Raw genomic sequence first — 26,714 nt, forward strand, 5'->3', positions numbered from 1 at the left:
TCTACTCTGTCCGTTTACAAATAGAAAACTGAACCTACACTTGACTTTCCCATTATTAGCTGGACCTGCATGCAGGTTTTCTGTGATGTGCACGTGAACACACTGACCCCTCTGCACCTGAGCACTTTGAAGTTTCTCTCCATTTAGATAATAATTTGCCTTTCTATTTCGCTGGCCAAATTGAATAATCTCACAGTTATACACTTTAATTTTCATTGCCAAATGTAAGCCCATTCACCCAAACTATCCATATTCATTTTAAACCTCTTACATCTTCATTCCACAGTAATTTCCCACCGATGTTAGTGTCTTCCGAAAAAGTGGTTATAGCATTTTTTATCCTGTCAACCGAGTAATAATATTGATGAAAAATAGTTAAAGCATGAGTACAGAAATCTGTGGCACGCCACAAGGTATATTTGCCAGAAGAAAATGGCACATTTATTCCATCTGACTGCATTTTGTTGGTTCACTAATCCTCCATCCAAGTTAATACATTACTCCTAAACCCATGTTGTCTGATCTTACCACTTACTCTTTGGAGAAGCGACATATCCAATGCTTTCAGGAAGACCAGATATATTCCATCTCCAGGATTCCCACAATCCACCATGTTTGTGACATCGTTAAGTAACTCAAGCAAACAGTTCGAACACGAAAAACCATGTTGACCCGGACGGAGTGTGATTTAACTTTGCAAATGTTCTGAACAATTGACTTTAACAATTTGCATTAAATTACAGTAGTTTATTGTTACACTTTCGTCCCTAATTTATACCATTATTATAAGTTCTTCCCTTTCAAAAACATTTACGTTTTCTTTCAATTCCTATTTAATGGACACACGTTTTTAAGAGTTCTGTTCCAATTGCTGTGTAAGAGGCATGTGTGGCTAAATGGACTCATCATCTTGCTCGTGAACAAAATCGATGGGCTGACATCTTTTTGGTGATCCGATGTTGTCGTCTTCAAGGACAGAATGACCTCCTCCTGTTGATGTGTTAGAGGGTTGGCGATTATGGAATCTTCCTGTTGCTGTGCAACAGCTCGAGGGGCTGATGGGCCTTCTCATAATCCTGCATCATAGGCTGGAAATACTGAACGGTGTCCTCATGCATCCCTGAGATGATAACGAGGGAGTGATGTTCCCTTACAACGTGCCTGAATTACCTCCTCCTTTCTCAAGAAAAAAATGGCTCAGATAGATTATATCCTTATCCAATTCACTTCTCATAGGCTCAATGGAAGTGAATGGCCTTCTGTTATCCCAACATAAAAATCTCCAGTCGCAGTGTGGCCTTGTCCAATTCCTGAGTAGCAGACTTGACGGGGCTAAATGGACTGATCCTGTTGCTGTGTAATAGGATACTGGTCCGTTATGGCCTACTCTGGGTCCAGGGTTATAGGCTTGAGGGGCTGATTGACCGCTCCCTGTAACTGTATATGAGGACCCAGGGGCTGAACAGCCGAGTCCTATTCTGGTGTAACAGTGTTGAAGGCCTGAATATCCTTCTGTTGTTCCTGTGTAACAGGCTGGAGAATGACATGGATTTCTCCATTATGTGTGTAATTGGCTTCTGTTGCTGACTCCTTCTGGTCATCTATGTTGAAATAAGATCATCTTTCTTTCTTGTAAAGTCCGATGTGTATTGGATCAACCTGACCATTCTTTCCTTATAAACTAACATCTTCATTACACGAATCAGTGGAGGGAACCGTCTCTGAGCTGCTTCCAATGTAACAATTTCCTTTCCTCAGTGAGGAGATTAAATCTGTACACATTACTCCAGATGTGATCTCACTGAGATCCTCCTGTAAGGTTCCCACCAAGGTTTCAGCAGTCTCAGCTGTCGCTGGGATACACAGGACAAAAGTGAGTACTGCAGATGCTGGAATCTAGAGTTTCGATCAGAGTGGTGCTGGAAAAGCACAGCAGGTCAGGCAGCATCAGAAAAGCAGCAAAGTCAATGTTTCGGGAAAAAGCCGTTTATCAAGAATTGATGATGAAAGGCTTTTGTCCGAAACATCGATTTTACTGCCCCTCGGATGCTGCCTGATCTGCTGTCCTTTTCAAGCACAACTCTGATCAAAACGCAGGGAATACACAGCATTGTTGAAAGCTCATTGTCTTTCTCTACTCCATCGGTATAACGGGAGATCTAGAGAAAATCTCACAATAAAGCTGGAGAACAGCATAAGTGATGTGGTGAGATGATTTCCACTATTAATCTCCCCAGAACCGACATCACTGAGATTTAACTGAATCATATAAGGTGGAGATCAGAAACAGCAAGGAGGAGCAAACATTGATGGGAGTGATATACCAAAGTGAAAGCTGCAATACATATGTTGGGCATGTTATAAAAGAGGAAATGGGATATATAAATATCTGTGTACTGCAGTAATAATGTACTGTTTAAATTATATCTAAGCTGTGCTAACCCAACTCAATGCTAATGCTGGGAAAAATGGATTTCATGAGCACATGTGAGATGGCTTGCATTAACATTATTTCGAGCACCGAATTCGAGATCAGGTTATTTAGGAATTGGTGTTGGGTGATCAGAAGAGCTAATTGAAAACTTTGCTGTAAATGACCTTTTGGGAACAGTGACTGTAACTTTTTATTTGATATTCGATTCCCACAGTATGGAAACAGGCCTTTCAGAACATAAAGTCCACATCTACCCACCAAAGAGTTACCCACCCAGATCCGTTTCCCTCTGATTCATGCACCTACCGCTATGGGCAGTTTAATATGGCCAATTCACCTGGCCTGCACATCTTTGGACTGTGGGAGGAAACTGGAGCACTCAGAGGAAACCCACACAGACGCGGGGAGAATGTGAAACCTCAACATAGACAATCGCCCATGGCTGGAATCAGACAGGGGTCCCTGTTGTTGTGAGAGCGGCAGTGCTAGACAATGAGTCACGGCACTGCCTCTATTGGTTTTCCTGTATGCTGTTTGAGTACACGACAGTTTTTGGTTTTTTTTGAAGTAACGGTTATGAATCTGAGTCATGCAAGCCATGAAGATGTGACGAGAAAGTGGGGACTGCAGATGTTGGAGATCAGAGACAAAGAATGTGGTGCTGGAAAAGCACAGTCGGTCAGCCAGCATGTTAGTAACATGAGAATCAATGCTTTGGGCTCGAGCCCTTCATGAGGAATGAGGATGGTTGTCCAAGGGGGCTGAGCGATAAATGAGTGGGAGGTGTGGTGGGGGGACGTAGCCAAGAATCTGACAGGTAGATGAAGGAGGGGTTGAAAGTGATAGGTGATGAAGGGAGATAGAACGCCTCATCTACTTCATCCATTCAACCCGATGTGGTCTCCTCAACATCAGCGAGACAGGAGTTCAACTTCTTGATCGTTTCAGAGACCATCTCTGGTACAGCCACACTGACCAACTTAACCACCTTGTGGCTGAACACGTTAACTCCCCCTACCACTCCACAAAGGACATGCAGGTCCTGGGTCTCCTCCATCGCCAAACCCTAACCAACTGATGCATGGAGGAAGTGCCCCTCATCTTCCACCATGTGACCCTCTAACCATAGGTAATCAATGTGGATTTCACCAGTTTCCCCCATTTCCCCTCCTCCCACCTTATCCCAGGCGAATCTCCCAACTAGGGACTACCCTCTTAAATGTTCCTATGCATCCGTCTTCCTTTCCCACTATCCACTCGACGTTCCTCTCGACCTATCACTTTCACGACCCCCTCCCCCCACCCCCATTTACTTATTAGATCAAAGGAAGCAGCTTAGAAAAAATGCCAAGTATTGTAGTAGGCCAGTGGATTCAGAGAAATGTAGGACACAGCAAAGGAGGACAAATAAACTGAGAATAAAACAAAAAAAGAGAAAAAGCATGCAAACAAAATCCATCGTTAAAACTGCTAAAAAGCTTCTATGAAACAATAATGAAAACAAGGTCAAATGTGAAACAATGAGTTTGTAGACAGGATAATTTATTGTAGAGAACAGAGACATTACAGGAAAACGAAAGAGTTTATTTATGCCTGTCTTCATGGAAGAATATCCAGAAATTCTCCCAAAATACAAGTGACCTTGGGACTTGTGTGAGTAAAGTCTAAGATCATTCAATCTGGGATGAGGTAATATTTGAATAGAAATCTGGATTTAGGGCTGATAATTCTGACAGACCAGATTTACTTCATACAAAAATTTCAGGGGAAGCAGAAATAGTCATATTGGTTGCATTACGGATTTTCACATTATTTTGCGACATATTCCCGAAAGGCAGGTAGCCACTCGGGATAAGGGACGGTTATAAATATTATCCGCCAGTTTAAGTAAGGATGAAGATGGAGAGTGGTGAACTACGGACCAGTAACTTGTCATCGGCAGTCGGATGTCTGTTGGACTCGATTACAAAGATCATGCTACTAGATATATAGAAGGTAATGGGAAAACTGGGGGAGTATGAGAATGCATTGATGAAGGGAAAACCATAAGGAGCAAACCATTCTTGGGAATGGTTTGAAGATGATTCTTGTAGACATCGGCAATGAGGATAACGTAGAGTTGGATATTCAGGAGGATTATTTTAAGAACTCACACACTAATACCATAAGAAAAATTAAAGCGAAAGGTATTGGGAAGAACATACGCAAATGGGAGTTAAAATTAGGTTTACATTCATCTGAATGTAATTGAATATAGATGATTTAGTGCACCAGTTGCATCGAGTGTTTGTGGGCCTAAAGTTGAAGTATTATGTACTGTTTTGGAGTCCCCATCTAAGAAAGTATATACTGAATACAGAGTAACTGCAAAAGGCAATCTCCAGATTAATCCCGAAAATGGCAAGATTGTCTGATGGGGAAACTCAGCCTGTGATCTCGAGTTTCAAATAATGAGAGGTGATCATAGTGAATCTTAGAAGCATAGAAACATAGGTGGTACTGAATAAGAGAGGGACATAGAGAAGTGCAAACAGGCGAGACTAGGGAGAATCCCATGATATTCCACACGGACAACACGTAGAACAGAATAATCAGTGAACAGTTAGTGTCCATTAGAAACCCACGGGGCAATCTGTGTGTGAAGCTGGAGAATATTGAGAGATTGTGACATGAGAGCTTCACATCTGTTTTACTTGGAAGAAGGAGGGGACACATACACAATTCGAGAAGATGGATGGAGAAGCTATTGAACAGATTGATGTAAAATGCGAGGAGGGATTTGAGGCTTTGTCTTGTATAAAATTGTACTGATTGCCAGCTTTGAATGAGCTGTATCACAGCCGGCTTTTGGAGGCAAGGGAGGAAAGATCCTGACTGAAAATAATAATTAAATTACGACCATAGGATGGGTGCCAGAGGACTGGAGAACTGCTAATGCGATTCCACTTTACAGTAAGGATAGTAGAGATAGACCGAGAACTAAAGTCAAGCAAGTATTACATCACTGTTAGGGAAACTACTGCAGAAAATAGGGAAGGAGAACATTGACCTCCGATCAGAATGGCAAAAATAATCGGGGATAATCATCATGACTTTATCAGAGGAACGTCACACCTACCGAACGTGAATTAGTTTGAGCAGGTCGCTGAATTAGTTTTGCAGGAAGGCCTTTAACAAAGGTCCCCATGGGAAAATAAAGCATAAAGTAAAATCTCATGGAATCAAGGATAACTTGACAAGTTACAACGAAAATTGTCTTAGTGGCAAGAGACAGAGAGTGGTGGGAGAAGGCTGTTTGTGTGACTGGAGACCAGTGTCCCCTGGTGTACCACAGGGATCAGTGTTTCTCCCTTATTATTTGTGGTATTCATGAATGGTACAGATGTCAATGGAGGGGGGTAGGTGAAGGGGGTGGGGGTTGTGATAAGTAAGTTTGTGATTATTTGGTTGGTTGGCAGTGAGGAGGAAGGGCTTATGCTCCAGAAAGATACAGGTGGAATAGTCAGATGGGCAGATCAATGGCAGACGGAATGGAAACCTGATAAATATGATGCGATACACTTTGGAAGAAGAAACCAGACAGGGGAGGACTCAATGAATGGCAGCAGACTAGGAAGCTCAGAGGCTACTTCTCCACACATCCCTGGATTGGACTGGATAAGGTAATAGGTTAGTTAAGAAGTATACCTTGGGTGTAGCATTTATTAATCGGGGCGTAGATTATAAGAGCTATAGAGGGCTTTGGTTAGGCCAAGATGGAATACTGTGTGGAGTTCTGGGAGCCACATTACAGGAATGATGTGATTGTACTGGAGGGTGTGCAGAGGAGATTCACCGGGATGTTCCCTGGGATGGAGCATATCAGCTGTGGAGAGAGGCTGGATAAGCTCGGGTTGTTTAGTTCGGAGGAGAGAAGATTGAGGGGTCAGTGATTCAGAAGGGATAAGATTATGAGGGACATGGACAGGGTGGACAGACAGCAGCTGTTCCTTTTAGTCAGAGGGTCAAGCACAAGTGAGCACACATTTAAAGTGAAGGGTTTGCGGTTTAGTGAGGATTTAAAGATAGTATGTCTTTCACCCAGAGGATGTTAGTGTCAGGAATTTATTTCCTGAGAGGGGAATTGTCACGAGTATCCTCACAACCATTAAAACGTGCCTTGACGAGCACGTAGAAGTGTCACAACTTTCCCGGATATGGGCGTGGTGTAGATCATGCTGTGTTTCTGATAGTGCTGAATCTATGCTCCTGTGAGTGTATGGCTGTGCATCGTCAATCATTGAGCAACCTAAGACTGGATTGTTGGGTTTCTGAAGAGTATATTCACAAGGGTAATAAGAGTGAACCGTAATAGCTTGTCAAATTATGTCAAAGTGAAAATTATGAGAAAACAAGTGCAGCTTCCTTACAATCTGAAACCAGAGAATGGAGAATGCAGAACAGGGAAATGGCAAAACTATGAAGCCGTTACTTCAGTTCTGTCTTCACAGAACATTCTAACAACATTAGTTAAACGAAGTCTGGTGTGGAAAAAAGGTATAGTACATAGAACGTAGAACATAGTAAGTAAATGGTTTAGGAGAAATTATTGGGACTGAAAGTAGCGGTCATAGACAACTCCAAAGTGGATTTACGAATTATGTTTGAGAACAGACTGGGAGACAAATGAAAGAGAAGCAATGGATGTAAAACATGTGAACTTTCAGAAAAAATTTTGGTAAAACTCCCAAGCCTCATTTGCAAAATCAAATCTGAGTGTATTGGGACGAATATATGGCCATGTTTCTAGAATGGGACAGCTGGTAGGAAACAGTGAATAGAAATAAACAGACTCGTCAAGCAACAGCAGAACATTGTCTGCAAGGTATGATTCTGTCAGCATGACCATGTCCCAGACACCCCATCACCTTCCCCAGATATCTCCTGTCTCATCAGCAGGACAGACACAGCAGAAGTGGCGTCACAGTGGGATAGAGTTGGAAGGAAATTGCTCTGGGGATCCTCAACAGTGACTCCATATCCCAGGAAGTCTCATGGCGTTACTTTGCATATGGGAAAGGAAACCTCCTGCTGATTACCAAGTGCCAGCCTCCCTCATCTGATGAATTAGTAATTCTACATGCTGACCAACACTTGGAAGAAGCTCTAAGGTTGGCAAGGGCGCAACATGTAGTCTGGGTGGGGCATTTTAATGTCCACCACTGAGAGTGACTCTGCAGCAGCATTACTGATCAAGCTGGTCAGGTCCAAAAGGAATTAACTGCTATATTGGGTCTATGGCAGGTGGTGAAAGAACCAACAAGAGGAAAATACATACTTGACCACATCATTACTAACCTGTCAGTTGCAGAAGTATTTGTCTATGACAGTATCGGTAAGAGTGACCACCGTATAGTCATTGTGGAAACAAAGCCTCACCTTCACATTGAGAATAACCTCCATCATTTGGGTGGCACTATCACCGTGCTAAATAGGACAGACTTCGAACAGATCTCGCAGCTCAAATCTGCGGTGCTGTGGGTCATCAATAGCAGCAGAATTGTACTCCAGCACAACCTCATGGCCTGGCATATCCCCCTCATAACAATTACCATCAAGCCAGAGGATCAACCTTGGTTCAATGGAGTGTGCAGGAGGGAATAAGCAGTACTGGGAATACCTGAAAATGAGGTGTCAGCCTGGTGAAGCCACCAAATAGCACTACTCACGTTCCAATTGGCATAATAAATAAGTGATAGACAGTGCTAAGTGATCCCACAAGCAATGGTTCAGATCTAAGCTCTGCAGACCTTCCACTTCTAGTTGAGAATAGTTATGGACCATTAGACATTGGAGAAGGAGATTCCACAAGTATGCCCATCCTTAATGATGGAAGCGTTCAGCACTTCAGTGCAAAAAATAAGGTTGATGCATTTGTAACAACCTTCAGTCAGAAATGCTGAGTGGATGATCCATCTTGGCCTCCTCCAGTGGTCCTCAGCAATTCATTAACCAGTCATCAACCAATTTGATTCACTCCACACGATATCCAGATTCAGTTGGAGACACTGGATACCCCAGAGGGTACATATCCTGGCAACAGTACTGAAAACGTGCCCTGACGAACTTGTCACTGCCTTAACTAAGCTGTTCCAATATCATTACAACAACGACATTTCTCCGATTACTTGGAATATTACCCAAATATCTCCTACACAGAATAAGCAGAACAAATCTAAACTGGCCAATTACCAACCCATCAGTAAAGTGATGGAAGGTGTCAGTGCTTTCAGCAATACCCTAGTCAATGACGCCCAGTTTTGGGCTCCACAAGGGCTACTGAGCTCCTGATCTCATTAGCTTGGTTCAATCATGGATAAAAGAGCTGAATTCCAGAGGTGGGGTGAGAGTGACAGCCCTTTAAAGCAAGACTGTCTTCGACCAAGTGTGGTATCAAGGCGTGTTTGCAAAACTGGATTCAATGGGTATCAGGGGCAAACTCCCCGCTGGTGAGAATCATACCTGACACTTAGGAAGATGGTCATTTTTGATAAACATTAGTAAACGCAGCTCCATGACAAGTCTGTAGGAGTCCCTCGGGCAGTGGCCTAGGCCCAAACATCTTCAGGGCTGCTTCATCAATGACCTTCCCTCCATTTTAAGGTCAGAAGTGGGGATGTTCGCCAATGATTGCACAATGCTCAGCAACATTTGTTGGGTCCTCAGATACTGAAGCAGTCCGTGTCCAAACGCGACAAGATCTGGACAGTATCCAGGCTGACAAGTGGCAAACTCGAGGGATCAAAGGAACTACTGCACTTCATATTTTACATCTTCCTAAATCATATTAACGGATATATTCATTGTTTGGGATAATTGCATTGTGGAGATTTTTGAAAATGACACACAATGAGGAAGTCTCAATGTGTCCTTTACCGATGTTTCTGTGCAGTCTGTGGGAAAGCTCTGTCAATGTTGTCACAAGCTGTCAGATGTTAGGAAGGAGGCCTCTGCAGGGTCAAAAGGACTGTGTTTCATGTTCCCTTTTCGAATATTGCCTGGGGCTGGGAATTCTGTCCGGGTTTATCCTTTAAGACCTCGAAGCAGTTTGATACAATAGAGTGTCTTGCTTGGCCGATTCAGAGACCATTGAAGAGTTTATCACAAGTCGTGTGTCTGGAGTAATGCTTAGCCAGACCAGGAAAACACGGGAGACTCACTTCCTGAAAGTACATTGGGGAAGGAAATTGGTGTTTACAATCGACATTGCCTTCAAGGTCACTGTTACTGACACCAGATTATGCATCTTAATATTTTATCAATTGTTTTTAACTTCCACCAGCTGCCAGAGCATTATCCTGGTCTGAGTTCGTAATCCCAGACATTTCCAGCACCATCTCCAAATGGGGACCTATCAGAAACCACGCTGAGCAGGATATTTCTGTGCTGCTTGACAGCTCTGTCAAAACGAACTCCCACCAATGTGACTATCGTGATTGGACTGAGGGGGTGGTAATTGGTCAGATTGTAATTATTCTCCTCTAAGGGTACTGAACATTGTTGAGTAATTTTCCACATTCCCAGGGAGATGGAGCTGGAGCGAAACAGCTTCCCCAAGGACACGGCTTGTTATGCAGCACAAGTCTTCAGTCCTATTGCAGGAATAGTGTCAGGGCCCATTGCCTTTGTCGTATCTACGGTGTTCAGCTGTTTCTTCATGTCACGAAAATCGAATAGGTTGAAGGCTGCCATCTGTAATTCTGTGGGCAACATGACGACAGTGACGTGGATAATCAACACAACACTTCTGGCTGAGAATGGTGCAGATACTACATCCTTGTGTTTTACACTGGTGTACAGGGCAGTTCTGTTATGCAGTATGGGGGTACTTATGGAATCCTCTCCTCCTGTCATTTTTGTAATCGTCCATAACCATTTGTGACTGAATATGGCAGGACTGCGGAGCTTCAATCAGACCTGTTGGTAGCTTTAATGTGTTAGCATCACTTTTAGGTTCACATGGTTCTGACACAGACATGTTCATCCACAATCATTACTGAAACATAGGTTGATGGTAATGGCTGACTGAGGAGATTATCCCTGGGCAAAAATGTTACAGATTGTGGTTGAATGCTGTTCTGCTTCTCCTGCTGTTGTGGTCTACAGCACTACATAAATATGCAGTTTTGAGCTTCAGTATCTGCAATGCAATTCTGCTGTCTGTCCCCGAGTTCACATCGAGACCCAGTCACCCATCAGCCCTATACTCAGTGACCTACTCTGGATTCTGATGTGGTTACACTTCCATTTTCATACTCTCATTCTGCTGAGGGTCTCTCCCCGGGTCATGCTTCCAATATGACAAATTCTGAAAAACCAATTAACTAATTTTAATTCAACTGTTTAATTAATCTGATTTTTTTTCTTTGAGTAATAACATCTTCTGTGTTTAAAGTGAATGCCTTTCCCTCTGTTTCTCTCCCTGACCATGATTAAGAGCTCTGTACTGTCAGTGATGCCAGCCTTTTGTAGTTTCAGAGCCAATGAATTCTCTGGATTCCCAATCATCTTCACCACATTGTATTTTTTCTCTTTTGGTTTGATGCCTTATCACTTATGGCTGCCCTGTCCTCCCATGAGTATGGTTCATCTCCTTTTTGGATGAATTTCTGATATCCTCCGAATTATCCCCAGACACCCCTGCCACTGCTGCTCTATGGTCTTTCCTGTTCGGCTCCCTACCAATTAATTCTGGCCAGCTCCTCCCACATATCATTGTAGTTACATTGTTCAATTATAATCACATTACATCAAGAAGAGAGCAATAGTTACAAACCAAAAGAAGGATTTTTGAGAGAAAGGGTGTGATGAATAATTGGTAAATTTCTTAACTAGATAAAAAGAGAGAACGAGAGAGAGGATATAGTTGAGGAAATGTGAAAAATGAGAAAACCTGATTATTAAAAGGTTTGATGTCCATCCATCAATGCTTTGGCAATGCCTGTGTGCTGTGGTCCTTTATACAGTGCATGTACAACAGAGCAATGTGTTCAAATACTGGGTCTGATGGTAGAATATTTATCTCCAATGAAATGACAGACACTAACTTTATAAAGAACCCAGCAGGCAAATATATTGAAGTCCCGGTAGAAAGAGATTAACTGAAATATGTTGGGATACCAGGAGCAAGAATTTATAACACACATCTTGATAAGAATGAGAGATTAGAGTAGAGAATTCCAGAAAAAGGCCGTAACATTGAGAGAAGTGGAACATATCACTTTAGATGAGGATCAAATAATGTTTTAATGTTTCATAAGTTTTATAGATCATATGCATCATTTTTCGTTAACTGTGTCTCCATTGTTCATTTAGAAAGTGTTGTGCACATATGAAAAATGTTACTTATCCGCCAACACACATTGATTAAACAGTGCATATAAAGTCATTTTCCCGCCATTGAAATAGCCCTGTTGTCGTATTACCTGGATACATGAACACCAACTGGCCACCAAAAGACACGACCCATTACCACTATGTTCCATACATACAGACAAAGAAAGACACCACTTTGGTTGGGACAACACACAGACACACACACACACACACACACACACACACACACACGGACATTCTTAGAGGAATGGCATTCTAACTAGACGTCCATCAATAAACACATTAATTTAGATCCTATCTACCTTCTTTTGTAAATCATAAGAATTGGAAATGACCCACCTACATTAAGAAAACCAAGACCTATAAACATGCCACCAACGCTTCAGCGGAGACTCTCATTGATGATGTTACCTAGCCATTGTGTCAAAACATCTGAAAAGAAACCTTCAAGCATAACGAGGTAACTTGCATACATATAAACTGTTATTTTACTTTTATTAGTGTAATTTGGGAATTCTCATGTTTAAACAGATTACGAGGTGAAGTGAGCTTTTCTGGGTGTGTGGTTTTAATGAACAGAGGGGTTCGATATTGATTTCATAACAGTTTGGGGCCTTGCCGTATGGGATTTGGACAGATTTGGAAAACAGAAGGTCCCAGCAGATTCCAACACGTGGCAATTAGTGGCCTAGATCTTCAAATAAAACCGTTGGGAAATTTCATTTAATTCTGTTAACTTGTGGTTGGTTAAATTACAAGTGAGAGAAAAGTCTTTTAACATTAATAAAGAGGTTCCCAAATTTGGCAAGGAAGTTTAGAAAGACAGAAGGACTTTTTTTTTAGAATTAGAAAATAGGTTGGAATTGGGTTTAAGCAGAGACAAAAGGAAATCTGAAATTGTAATGGAGTTTGTCAAGCATTTTGGTGTGTCAGAGAAATAGACAAGTGCAGTAGAGTTAGAAAAAACTTAAATTGCAAATATGGCAACTGGAGATAGAAAATAAAGAAAGAGATGGAAACAGAGAGAGAAGATAGAGAAAGAGAAGATAAAGAAAGAGAGAGAGAACTTGAAATTCAGAAGTTGGGAATTAAACAAGAAAGTTAAATTAACAGGATGGGGTACGTCGGGATATTTCCAACTAGGTTAATACCTTGCCATATTTCGGTGAAAAAATATCAAAACGTCTTTTATTTTGTTTGAAAAAATGGCTCAATAGATGGCATGTCCAGTGAATTTGTGGGTAATGCTGGTTTCGACTAAACTGGTGGGCACAGTTAGTGAGGTATGTGCAGCGCTGTCAGATGACGGCTCAAGAGATTATGCAAATGTAAACTTAACTATGTTGAGTGGTTATGCATTGGTACTAGAAGAATATAGACAGAGGGTCAGAAATATAGAGAGAGAACCAGGTGGGACTTATTTTGATTTTGAAAGAATTAAGCACAGTCATTTTGATAGATGGGTGCGGGCCATAAAAATGGATAATACCTGTAAGGCTGGAGGAGTTTGAAGACTCACTTCAGAGATGGTAAGAATTAATGTGAATGAACAGAAAGTTCAAGAAGTTAGAAGCGTGGCAGAAATGGCAGGTAAATATGCATTGGTGCATGAGATGAAATTTAGTTTCTGGGAGGATTTTCATCCTGTTAGGGATAGAAATTGGGAGAAGGGGGGATCCTACACTGCAAAACATAGAGTAAAGCACACTGGCAATACTTTACCACAGGTGAAAAAGAAGCCGAAGCGGGTTGAAAAGTGGTGAAAGGCCTCAGGTGTTCTCACTATAAGGGAGTGGAAAACATAGAATTACAGTACCGATGGTTTAAGAAGGGCACTGGGAAAAGGTGTTTTCACTGCAGTAAGCTGGGACACACAGTGCTGGGCATTGAAGGAAGACACTTTGGGAAAAGATGTGGTAAAAGAGGTTAAGCCAATGGCATTAGTGAACCTGGTAAAGCAGACCCCAAGTCTCCAAGGAGCTGCAGGAGAGTTCACAGCCTAGGTATAGGGTCAGTGCCTGGTCAGTATAAAGAAATAGCCTCTGTGTGTATAGTTTAATCAGAAGGTGGGGGGCGGGGGGAGGGGAAGACAAGAAGTTATAATTTTGTGAGATACGGGATCTGCTCAGTCTCTAATAGTTGAGAAGTGAGGCGCCAGAAAAGCACAATAGATCAGGCAGCATCCAAAGAGCAGGACAATCGAAATATCAGGTATAAATCCATCATCAGGAATGTGGCGGAGGAAAAGGGGGCTGAAAAATAAATAGGAGGATAGGAGCTGGGCTGGTGGGAGGGTCACTGCGAGGGTGATAAGAATATGTAGTTGGGAGTGAGAGTGATATGTCGGAGAGGAGGGTGAAGTGGATAGGTGGGAAGGAAGATGGACAAATAAGAAAGATCAAGAGGGCAGTGCTAAGTTGAATGGTTGGATCTGTGATGAGGTTTGGGGAGGAGAGATTTGGAAATTGATGAAGTTGATGTTGATGCTGTATAGTTTGAGGGTTCCAGCTATCCTACCCAATATCCACTTCACCCTCCTCTCCGATCTATCATCATCTCACCCCACCTGCATCTACTATCGCCTTCCAAGCTCCAGTCCATCAAGCTCCAACCCCACCTTCCTATTTATTTCTCAGCCCGCTTTCCCCCAGCCCCCTTATCCCCCCCCCCCCCCCCCCGCACTTTCCTGATGAACGATTTATGCCTGAAACGTCAACTATCCTACCTTTCGGATGCTGCCTGACCTATTGTGTTTTTCCAGCGCCACACCTTTCAACTCTGATCTCCATCTGCAGTCCTCATTTTCTCTTGGCCTCCAATAGTAAAAGATGGAAGTATTTTCACTCTTTCTGACGTGTTATTCAAGAGCGTGATAATTTGTGGAATGGAGACTGAAATTAAGCATTCCCTTGTGTAACATCAGGTTGGAGTGCCAAATCAAGATTGGGGAAGTAACAGTGAGAGTGAGCGACAGAGTGTGCGTTCCAGGAATACAGTTTGTTCTTGTAGTTGGGATCCAAGATGGGAGAGGCACACCTTGTGGTGGAGAAGACAAAGGAAGACTAGGGAATTGGGGAGTTAAATGAAAAAACACCCAGGAATTTTTGCAGACAGTGTAGTAACAAGATCCCACTGTAATAAGTTACAGCAGGAAGGAAAAATGGAAATAAGAGACAAAGAATTTGATGTTCAGGTACCTGACACCCTGTTTGATGTAACGGTGCAGGAAACAAAACCTGAACAGGCAGAGGATCAGGCAGACGTGTTTAGTCCCAAAACGCTGATGGACTTAGAACAGACACACACACACACACACACACACACACACACACACACACACACACACACACACACACACACACACACACACACACACGCAGAAATATATTGTCGAACGTTATTAATTTAAAGATAGAATCCTAAAATTAAAAGGGAGCCCATGACAGGTTAGTGTAGAAGGGAAATGGGCTGAGGTGCACCGGATTGTGTTACCGGTAGCAGACAGTGTTATGGGTAGCACATAAACTAACTACAGGCGATCACCTAGGTGGACAGAAGACTCAGGCTAAAGTACAGAAGCATTTCTAGTGGCCTGGAATGCACAAGGACATGGTTAATCTTTATTGTACATGTCCAACATGCCAAATAGTAGGTAAGTCACAGGCAATAATAAAACCAGCACTTCTGTCACCAATTCCTGCATTTGAACAACCTTTCACATGGGTTCTGATTAATTGCATAGCTCCCCTTTCTAAAGTAAAAGTGGAAACTATTATTTGCTGACCATAATGGATGTGTCTACCAGATTGCCAGAGGCAATTCCATTACAGAGTGTTAAGGCAAGAAGGGATGTGGAGGGGTTGGTAGCTTTCTTTACTCGCTGTGGGCTAAGCAGTGAGATTCAGTCAGACCAGGGGTTTTATTTACCGCTCAACTCTTCAAGGAAATCATGGATAGCTTAGGTATTCAGCACTTCAAATCGAGTGCTTCCCATCCGGAATCCCAGGGAGCCTTGGAAAGTTAGCATCAGACACTGAGGACCATGCTAACAGCGTACTGTCAGGATTACCCGAATGATTGGGATAAAGGTGTCTCATTAAACTGTTTGCCATCGGAGATGTCCCATATAAATCAACTCAGTTTACTTCCTTTGAATTAATATTCATACATGAAGTGAGAGTTCCTTTGAAATTAATTCAACATAAAGCAACAAGACCGAAGTCGGCGAACTCACACTTGGATTATGTATGTGAGGTGAGGGAAAGATTAGACCGAGGAGGTGAGTTAGCTTAACAGCACCTGAAGAGGGCACAGCCTAGAGTGAAGCAGGTGGCAGATAAAAACTCTGAAACTTTGAGGATATCCCGTGGGGATGACGTATTAGTATTGCCACCAATCGCTTCAAAGTCCCTTTGAAATCCCTTCAAAACCAGATTTAGTGGCCCCTTTCAAATTAAAAAAAAATGCTGAGTCAGTTAAACTATCTGGTAAAGATACTGGACATGCTAGAACGTTGTGGAGCATGGTTTGTGAATGAATGATGCACCATCCACAATTTGCACTCAGGAACAGAGTTGTGGCCAGATGAACAAATTGTGCAGCTTATCTGTATGATGTAGTGATCTTAGCAAGTGATTGAAAACTCACATGTTACAGTTGGGAGAGCATGTTGAACAATTACAAGAAGCAAATTTGACAATAAACTTAAAGAAAATAGAATTTGCGAAGGCAGAGGTGATGTTCTTGGGACATTACATTGGACATGGGAGGTTGACTCCATGGAACACAAAGACGAAGGGCTTTGAGGAATTTCCACGAACATCCTCGAAGAAAGAGGTGCTTCGATTTTTAGAACTGAGTGGATTCTATCGGAAGCTTGTTGCAAACTTCAGCAGTGTATTGGCACCACTGCTGGATTTACTGAAGAAGAACACAATATTGTGGTGGACAGAACAATGCCAGGAGGTATTTGAGAATTTTAAAGCAGGATTAATCACTGCACCAGTTTTAGCTGCACCAAATATTTTGAAACCGTTTGAAAATTGTGTTTGATGCTCGGGATATAGTGGTCGGAGATGGGATTTTGCAAGGACTGCACAAAACACTACATAGGACAAACAGGAAGACAGCTAACGATCCGCATCCATGAACACCAACTAGCCACGAAACGACACGACCAGCTATCCTTAGTAGCCACACACGCAGATGACAAGCAACATGAATTTGACTGGGACAACACTACTATTATAGGACAAGCCAAACAGAGAACAGCCAGGGAATTCCTAGAGGCGTGGCACTCATCCACAGATTCAATCAATAAGCACATCGACCTGGACCCAATAGACTGACCACTACAGCGGACAGCTGGAACTGACAACTGGAAGCGGCAGAGACAAATCACTATAAATGCCAGAGGAAAGATCACAGAAGTGCTTCACAGGAGGCTCCGAAGCACTGAGAATGTCACCTGGACAGGGGACGAAACGTCTGCAACACAAATTCCCAGCTCAGCGAACAGAACCACAAAAACGAGCACCCGAGCTACAAATCTTCTCCCAAACTTTAATATGAATGGTATAACTGAGATTAATACTTTTGTATTTCATAATAATGGTATTAATAATGAGAGGAAAAAGAATGATGACATCTTTTCATTCTGATTGCTCGTTTTCTTTTCCGAAGGGGGGAGGTGTTATGAAGCTGAAAGCATGTCTCGTCACTTTAAGACAGAACGGGTCTTGCTGAATAGAAAGTACAGCCACAGATGCCGGCTAAATGTCAGACTGTTTCACATGTCACCATTAGCTGGGAGATGGATACCTGGGTTTTGGTTGCTGTTTTGACAGCAATTCAAATGCAACCAAGAGTTTAAATAACGTTTTGGATACCAGAAGCCAACGGGATTTGAATGTTATTGTTTGCACTCTTGAAAAGCAATCCGTTTTGAGAAATAATGTATCATGGGGAGTTTATAAACCTAGCATTTTGAACACTAGAGTGAGAGCCACTGCCATCCAACAACAGAGTAATTTCTGTAGAGCAGAACTGCTAACTAGCCACCTCAAACACTCTCTATCAAAGATACATGTGCATGTCAAACCTACGTGCGTAAAAAAAATGACCCAGGGAGATCCGCAGCTGGAAGAGTGAACACAGCGGGGAAGATGGAGACTGTGTGGTGTTGAGATTGTAATGTTTAATATGTGGGTTGTTGGAACAGCAGATTTTTACAGAGTTGGAGTGAGATAGTAAGTAGCTAAGAAAAGAGGAGCTTGTATTTGCGAATAGTTGTTGTTTAGTGTTCACTATTAAAGTTAAGAAACTAACTTGTTAATTTTTGTTTAAATTGTGGAATGTAGGAGATCTGTGTCACTCGAATTTTAACAGATCACAATGTGAGGCGAACTTTTCTGGGTGTTTGGGTTTAATTAACAGAGGGGTTCGACTCCACCTTGTAAATGTCCATCCTCGCTAACCCCATTTCCCTGCAGTTGGCCCATATGCTTCTAGTCCTTTCTGATCCAGATATTTATCCAAATGCTTTTGAAATGTTGTTAATGTTCCCCCTCAACCTCATCTGCTAGCAGCTCATCCACGTACCAGCCTCTGTGTAAAGAAGTGGCCCCTCAGGTTCCCTTTTATTCCTTCCCCTTTAACCTTAAACTGATCCCCTCTAATCCTCAATTCTCTAAACATTGGGAAAAGACTCAGAGCATTAACCCTATCAATATGCCTCGTGATCATAGACAACTCTATAAGGATTACCCCCCACCTCCCTCAGTCTCCTACACTCTAAAGAAAAGGTCCGAGCTTCTCCATCCTCTCCCTATAAATCAGACAGTTGGGTCCTGGCAACGTCCTTGTCAATTTCTTCGGCACTCTTTCTAATTTCATAATACCCTCCCCATAACAAGGTGACAAAAACTGAACACAATACTCCAAATGAGGCCTTACCAAAGTCCTGTGTAACTGCAACATAACTTCCCAACTTCTACACTCAATATCCTGCCTGATGAAGGCCAGTGTGCCAAAATCCTTCTTCACTGCCCTGTTGCCCTGTCTACCTGTAACTTCACTCTCAGAGAACCATGCACCTGAATGCTAAGGTCTTTCGGCCCGCCAAACCTATTAAGGCCTTCCCATCTCCCGTGAAATTCTTACCTTGATTTGAGTTTCCAAAATGCAAGACTGCATACGTCTATATTAAACTCCATTTGCCATTTCTCAACCTACATCCCCACCTGATAAAGGTCCTGCTGCAAGTTTTGATAAACATCATCACTGATCACGATACCACTTATTTTAGTGTCATCGGCAAACTTACTAATCATACCTTGTACATTCTCAACTCAATCATGGATAACAAACAGCCATGGACCCAGCCTCCGGTCTAACAAGCATCCTTCCACTAAACTCTATGCTTCCTACCATCAAGCCAACTGTATTGGCCAGTTCTGCCAGCAATCCACGTGATTGAACCTTCCAGAGCAGCCTGCCGAGTGATACCTTATCAAAGGCCTTACTGAAATCCATAGAGACTACATCTACCGCTCTGTCTTCATCAACCTTCTTGGTCACTTCATCAAAGAACGCTAACAAATTTGGGATGCATGATCTCCCACTCACAAGTCTATGCTGACTGCTCCGAATCAAACCCTGTGTAAGTAATGGGTGCAGTCAATGGTATGCTGTCCTTCATTGTAAGATGATTCAAGTACATAAGTAAAGCCATCTTCCTGCTGTTCTAGAGCCTTGCTGAGAGAGCATTTAGAACATAGAACATAGAACATAGAAGAATACAGCGCAGTACAGGCCCTTCGGCCCTCGATGTTGCGCCGATCAAAGCCCACCTAACCTACACTAACCCACTATCCTCCATATACCTATCCAATGCCCGCTTAAATACCCATAAAGAGGGAGAGTCCACTACTGCTACTGGCAGGGCATTCCATGAACTTACGACTCGCTGAGTGAAGAACCTATCCCTAACATCAGTCCTATATCTATCCCCCCTTAATTTAAAGCTATGCCCCCTTGTCATAGCTGACTCCATACGTGGAAAAAGGTTCTCACTGTCAACCCTATCTAACCTCCTAATCATCTTGTACACCTCTATCAAATCACCCCTAAACCTTCTTTTCTCCAATGAAAACAACCCCAAGTGCCTCAGCCTTTCCTCATAGGATCTTCCTACCATACCAGGCAACATCCTGGTAAACTTCCTCTGCACCCGTTCCAGTGCCTCCACATCCTTCCTATAGTATGGCGACCAAAACTGCACACAATATTCCAGATGCGGCCGCACCAGAGTCTTATACAACTGCAGCATGACCTCAGGACTCCGGAACTCAATTCCTCTACCAATAAAAGCCAGTACGCCATATGCCTTCTTCACTGCACTATTTACCTGGGTGGCAACTTTCAGAGATCTGTGTACATGGACACCAAGATCCCTCTGCTCTTCCACACTACCAAGTAGTCTACCATTAGCCCAGTAATCCAACTTTTTATTACTCTTACCAAAGTGAATCACTTCACACTTAGCTACATTGAACTCCATTTGCCACCTTTCTGCCCAGCTCTGCAGCTTCTCTATATCCCGCTGTAACCTGCCATATCCTTCCACACTGTCAACAACTCCACCGACTTTCGTATCATCCGCAAACTTGCTCACCCAACCTTCTAACCCTTCCTCCAGGTCATTTATAAAAATGACGAACAGCAATGGTCCCAAAACAGATCCTTGCGGAGCACCGCTAGTAACTGCACTCCAAGATGAACCTTTGCCATCAACTACTACCCTCTGTCTTCTTCCAGAGAGCCAATTCCTAATCCAAACCTCCAACTCACCCTCAATGCCATATCTCTGTATTTTCTGCAGTAGCCTACCATGGGGGACCTTATCAAACGCCTTACTAAAATCCATATATACCACATCTACCGCTTTCCCCTCATCTACCTCCTTAGTCACCTTCTCAAAGAATTCAATAAGGTTTGTGAGGCACGACCTGCCCTTCACAAAACCATGCTGACTATCCTTGATCATATTATTCCTATCCAAATGTTCATAAATCCTATCCCTTACAATTCTCTCTAAGACTTTGCCCACAACAGAAGTGAGACTCACTGGCCTATAGTTACTAGGATTATCCCTACTCCCCTTCTTGAACAAGGGAACCACGTTTGCTAGCCTCCAGTCCTCTGGCACTACTCCTGTAGACAAAGAGGACACAAAAATCAAGGCCAATGGCTCTGCAATCTCCTCCCTTGCTTCCCAGAGAATCCTAGGATAAATGCCATCAGGCCCAGGGGACTTATCTATTTTCACCCTTGCCAGAATTTCCAACACCTCTTCTCTACATATCTCAAAGCCATCCATTCTACTTATTCGTGCCCCAGTATTCATATCGACAACAATGTCCTGTTTCTGAGTGAATACTGACGAAAAGTATTCATTCAGCGCCTCCCCAATCTCTTCAGCCTCCACACGCAACTTCCCATTACTATCCTTGATTGGACCTATTCCTTCCCTAGTCATTCTTTTATTCCTAACATACCTATAGAAAGCCTAAGGGTTTTCCCTAATCCTACCAACTAAGGACCTTTCATGTCCCCTCCTTGCTGCTCTTAGCTCTCTCTTCAGGTCCTTCCGGGCTACCTTATAACTCTGAATCGCCCCTATTGAACCTTCACGCCTCATCTTTACAAAGGCCGCCCTCTTCCATTTAACAAGGGATTCCAACTCCGTATTAAACCACGGCTCCCTCACACGACCCTTTCCTCCCTGCCTGATAGGTACGTACTTATCAAGGACATTCAATAGTTGCTCCTTGAACAAGTTCCACATATCAATTACGCTCTTGCCTTGGAATCTACTTTTCCAATCCACACATCCTAAATCATGCCTCAACGCATCATAATTTGAACTTAGAGAGTCCATTTATCAGTCTAACGAGGCTTTCCTAAAAGTTTATATGCCTTAATTAACTCTCCCCATGTTAGTGTGCAGTCGGCGTGTGAACCCTGTACTGAACGTCAGGTTGCTCCCAATCCCCAACAGCAACCACAATACCTTCCGTCTGAAACAGGTAGCCATTCCCACCAGCATCCGCCCTACATAGAGAACACCAGGTTTGTCTTCTTGGAGATGGAAGGTGCCTTCTTGAGATTTCACACAAGACATATGGCTTCCCTGCTCACTGCTAGAAAACCACGCTAAAGTCCCACGTGTTTATCATGAGCAACAGAGCCACGAAGAACTATGTGGAGCAGTCTGTCTGTGTCCCCTCTGCTCCATTTGTTCATCATGTCAGAGCATCAATTAGGAGACAGTGAGGACTGCCCATGCTGGAGAATGGAGTAGAGAGTGGATTGTTGGAAAAACACAGCAGGTCAGGCAGCATCTGAGGAGCAGGAGAATCCACATTTTGGGCATCAGCCATTCATCAGGAATCAGCATCAATTACCTCATTCTGTCCCTTTGTAAGTGCGTAGAGGGGGGAATGGCCTCTTCCTGTCCTGTATAAGTGACTTAAGGGGCTGAATGGCCTCCTCCTGTTCCTGTGTAAGTGACTCAAGGGACTGAATGGCTTCTTCCTCATCCGATTGGACAGGATCAAAGGCCTGACTGGGTTACCCCTGGTTCCTGTTTGACAGCTCGATGTACTGACAAGTGTTTGATGATGCTGCAGCTTTAAGAGGTTATTTTGTCCTGGTTTCTTTTCAGAGAGAGATTGAATGATCGTTACCAAGCTGGATAGTTAAGATCACTTGAGTAAACACCGAGGGAGGCCTTGTGTTTATTTTAATGCAGCCTGAATGGGTGTGGCCAGCACTCACAGATTAGGATCTCTGGGTTTTGGTTTCTCACTTTTGGGGTATCCACAGAGTTGGAAGCTTCACTGGATGTTACTCTCTCTGAATTTTCTTTTGATACTGTTTTTAATTCCTGGATTGGAGAAATATTTGTGACATTCTGTGTCTGAATATTCCTTTTTGCCAAGGGCTGTGTTTATAGAATTTTCCAATATCGGAACAGTTCATTCGTAATAGTTCCTAGATCTATTATTCTGTTAACTTGTCCAAACGAATTATGTTATTCTAAATTCCTCTTTCTTTGGTTTTATTTCATATATCATGTTTTAATAAATGGTGTTATGCTTCTCACCGAGTAGTCTGACCAGTCAAATTACATCTGGGACAGACAGTTTACATTTCCATTAAAATAAGAAAATATTAAAATCTACACTACCACCTTCAAATATTTTCTAGGGGCTGTAGTGTGGCCCATCACACTAGACTCCTTCTGTTCCTGAGTAATATGCTGGAGACACTGAATAGGCTGTCCCTGTTTTTCTCCAATAGTGTCAATGGGTTGAACACCTTCCTCATATTCTTGTGAAACCAGCGTGAGATGCTGAATGAACCCTTTTTTTCCTGTGGCAATGTGCAGTGCCCGCCAATGCTGTTACATGAATGTTATGGACACTTTAACAGCACAAATCACAATAGAGTCTGGGTCTTGCTGCAGATGGACACAGAACAGTTCAGGAGCTGACGGAGGACAAAATGTTCTCAACATTGTAGAATTTTCAGCGACCATCCCCACTTCTGATCTTATGTTGTGGAGGGAGGGGGCGGGGAGACATTGATGAAGCAGCTGAAGATATTTGTGAAGGTGAAGCTACCCTGAGGATCTCCCACAGAGGTGACCCAGGACTGAGATGATGAACATCTTCCTTTGTGCCATGTTTGACCCCAAACACTGGAGAGTTTACTCTGATTCCCATTAAGTCTAGTTTTGTTAAGCTCCATGATGTAAACAGATGGCAACCACTGCCTTGATATCAGGGCCAGTCATTTTTATCTGAACCCTTGTCTCAACCTCGTTTGTTCATATCAATAAGCCATGATTTCGAAGCAGCAAGTGTTTTCTTCAAACAGGTGGTATTGAATGTCAGGATGTCTCTTCTCAAGAGTGTTGGGGTAGCTAGATGTCTTAATGTATTTGAAAAGGATGTAGATGGATATTGACCTGTCAGAGGCACAAGTTGGAGGGAGGGGTAGCTCTGTAAAGCGAGAGGAGGGGCCTCTTTCATACCCGTGCCTGGATTTTCCAATTACATTTCTCAAATCACCTCAAAGCGTGTGTGACACTCTTGAGGGGCTTAATGGTCTGCTCTATTCCTGTGCACCAGTTTACAGCAGTAAGTAACCTCCAACTGCTTCTGCCTAGCAGGTTTGAGGGGCTGAATGGAACACAGAAATATGGGACTGAGGAGCAGGAGTGGGTCATTGGATACTTTGAGCCTTCTCCACCAGGCACTAAGATTGTGGCTGATCAGGTTTTGCCTCAGTCCCACTTTCCTGTCTGTGTCCCATTATCCATGATTCAATTCCCTGTCAAACATTTAACTAACGCAGCTTTCAATCAATGTGAACATAGAGGCACGATAAACTTCCAGTGAAGAGAATTCCCACTTGAAAGGTCCTTTCAGAATTATTCGTCATCCATCTTATAGAATCAGAGAGTCATACAGAACGGAAACAGATCCGTTAGTCCAACTGTTCACTCCGATCAGATATCAAATCTGATCCAGTCCCATTTGCCAGCATTTGGTCAATATCCCTCCTCTTTCAGATACTTTTTAAATGTGCGATTGTAACCGCCTTCACCACTTCCTCTGACAGCACTTTATGTACACACACCACTTTCTGCGTGAAACATTTATCTTCAGGTCCATACTAAGCATTTTCCCTTTCGCTTTCAGCCTATTCGCTCTTGTTCTGGACTCCCCTATCCTGGAGAGCAGAACGTGGCTGTTCAGAATATCCATGCCCCTGATGGTTTTATAAACCTCTATTATGTCTTACCTCAGCCTTTGCCACTCCAGGGGGGAAGTACCACAACCTAATCAACCTCTACCTAAAGCTCAAACCTCCAGTCCTGGAACAACTATGTCCATGTTTTCTGCAGACAACCGAGTTGTACACAGTATTCTTAAAGTGACCTCACCAACATCCTGAACTGATGCAACATCCCAACCCAACTCCTATACTCAATGCTCTGACTGATTAAGGCAAATGTGCCAAATGTGTTCAGCACCACTTTGTCTACCTGCGACTTCACTTTCAAGGAACAATGCAGCCCCTTTGTTCCACAACACTCCCCAGTACCTTACCATTAAGTGTATATTTTCTCCACTATTTGACTTCCGAAAATTCAAAACCTCGGATTTATCTAAATTAAACTTCAACTGTCACTCCTTGCCTCTTTGTCCCATCTCATTGTGGTCTCGTTGTACTCTGAGATAATCTACTACACCACGTTTCTGAAGTAATCTGTAAATTTACTAATTCTACTTAAAAATGGGTTGCTGGAAAAGCGTAGCAGGTCAGGCACCATCACAGGAACAGGAGAATTGACGTTTCGGACATAAGTCCTTCTTCAGGAAGGATTCCTGAAGAAGGGTTTATGCCCAAAACGTCGATTCTCCTGTTCCTGTGATGCTGCCTGACCTGATGCGCTTTTCCAGCAACACATTTTTAAGCTCTGATCTCCAGCATTTGCATTCCTCACGTTCTCCTACTTACTAACTATGTTCCCGATATTCACATCTAAATCCTTTACAAAAATGATGAAATGCAGTGAACACAGTACTGATTCATACAGCACACTGCTGCTCACAGCTTCCAGTCTGAAAAAACCCTCTTCCTTCAAGACAATTGGGACTAGCTTCCTCTGTATCCCATGTCACCGAAATTTACTAATCTGTGCATCAATCAGAATGTCATGAACATCTTGCTGAAGTCCATATGGACAATGTCTACTAAACTGCCTTCATCAATCTTCTTTGTCACCTCTTCGTAAAACTCAATCAAATTAATGAGCCATGATTTCCCATGCAGAACGCCACGTTGTCTATCCCGATCAGCCCTTGCCTTTCTAAATGTATATAAATGCTATCCCTCAGAATCCCCTCAAACTGCTTACTCACCACTGACATCAGGCTCACCGGTCTATCGTTCCCCGGCTTTTTGGGGTCATTGTTTCCTTTTCTAGTCCCACTCGTTCACTGCTCAGAACAAATGTTAAATGTAACCAGGTCGGTGATTTGGCCGATGATATCGGTCTCAGACTGGGTCAGGGTCAGTTTTAGCAACAAGTCAGGCTAGTTTCTTTAAACTGCTAAAATATCACCTTTATGAACCAGAGCAATGTTACTCAAACTATGATGGAATGATGATTGGCAAACTGTTTGGATATTACAAATATAGAATCGTTATTTCCATTTCTAAAATCACTGACTGACACACACACACACACACACACACACACACACACACACACACACACACACACACACACACACACACACACACACACACACACACACACACACACACACACACACAACCACCCACAGACTCACAGACGCACAGACACACACGCACAGACACACACACAGCCACACACACAGAAACACACAGACACACACAGACACACACAAATACGCACACAGTCACACACACGCACAGACACACTCACAAACTCACACACACACAGAGACAGACACACAGACACACACACACACGCACACACACAACGATATAGAAAATCTCTGCAATTTCAATTGAAAGAACGTGGTCCGGATATTCGTGTAATTCATGACAAAAGGAAAAATTGAGAGATTGTCCAAAATATGATTCTGCTTCTGAAGATATTCTACACACACAAACTGCTAGCAATGGGATTCCATCCTGGAACAGTTGGATTTGGCTGAATTCCCTTTGCATTAGGCAGTGAGGAGATTCCAATGAATTCTGTTCAGGAATCCTCCAATGGTTAGCGTAGTGGCTCAGTGGTTAGCATTGCTGCCTCACAGTACCAGGGACTTGGGTTTAA

This window comes from Chiloscyllium punctatum, chromosome 14, assembly GCF_047496795.1.
Source record: "Chiloscyllium punctatum isolate Juve2018m chromosome 14, sChiPun1.3, whole genome shotgun sequence".
Classification (NCBI taxonomy): Eukaryota; Metazoa; Chordata; class Chondrichthyes; order Orectolobiformes; family Hemiscylliidae; genus Chiloscyllium; species Chiloscyllium punctatum.